Genomic DNA, 968 nt, shown 5'->3' with positions numbered 1-968 from the left:
CTGGACCGCGTCGAGGTTCGGGAGAGGAGAGGCCTGCGGGAAGAGAGGGGGGGCGGCGGAAGAGCCCCGCGGCGGCAGGGCGCCCGGACGGAACGGGTATAGGCAGGGCGTGCGGCGTCCGGAGAGGATGCGGGATGGCATGGGGCTTCCCTGGGGGGGGGCGGGGAACGGAGCCCTCGCAGCACCGGGGACATGTGCGGGAGGAGCGGCTCGCTGTGCGGTGCGTGGTCCCGAAGCGGCAGGCGTCTGGAAAACACCCCTTGCACGGGGAGGGCGAGGTGACTGGCCTCCGGAGGATGCCACGGCCGCCCCCGTCTCACCAACCGCACCCAAGGCAACACACAGGGTCGCTCGGGGAGATGGAGTGCGGGGGTGGGCCTATGTGGCGCCACCGTCTGGCTTAGACCTGCCTCCGCCGCGGGGGGTCCTCGACCCACCGGCGGACAGGCACGAGGATTGGGAGAGGGGGGCTGGCCGTCAGGGTCCGCCGCGGCTCCGGCACTAACCCGACGACGCGGAGGTCGCGTGGGTGGTCGTCGGCCAGGCCGTGTCGGCGTCGCCTTCCAGAGTAGTCCCTCTTCCCGCTCGCGCCCGTAACCTCAAAGGGATGCCCGAGCGGCTTTTCCTCCCAGGGCTGCTCCCCGCCCGGGGGCGGGAGCGCATGGGGAACCCCAGGTCGGCCTTTCACCATACTCCCTACCTCTTGGCCCTCGTTCCTTCTCCCGTTCTCCATCTAACCCCTTGGCTCTGGGGTTTCCGCGCTCTCTCTCTCTCTCCTTCTCCCTGCCGAGCCGCCAGGGAGGATGAGGGTCGAAGGGGAAAGGTGACGGTCGGGCTGGGGCACACCACACGGTGAGAACCCCCTTCGCCTGCCTCCACACCTCTGTCGTCCTCCCCACTGACGTAGGGGCCCGGGAAAAGACTGGAAATCGCGAAGCTCGGCAGTGGCGCGGAGACGCCACCCACCG

The sequence above is a fragment of the Phyllobates terribilis genome, unplaced genomic scaffold, assembly GCF_046119375.1.
Source record: "Phyllobates terribilis strain yellow unplaced genomic scaffold, ASM4611937v1 Scaffold_454__1_contigs__length_1458546, whole genome shotgun sequence".
Taxonomy (NCBI): domain Eukaryota; kingdom Metazoa; phylum Chordata; class Amphibia; order Anura; family Dendrobatidae; genus Phyllobates; species Phyllobates terribilis.
The sequence above is the reverse complement of the archived record's forward strand: the minus strand, read 5'-3'. Positions refer to the sequence as shown.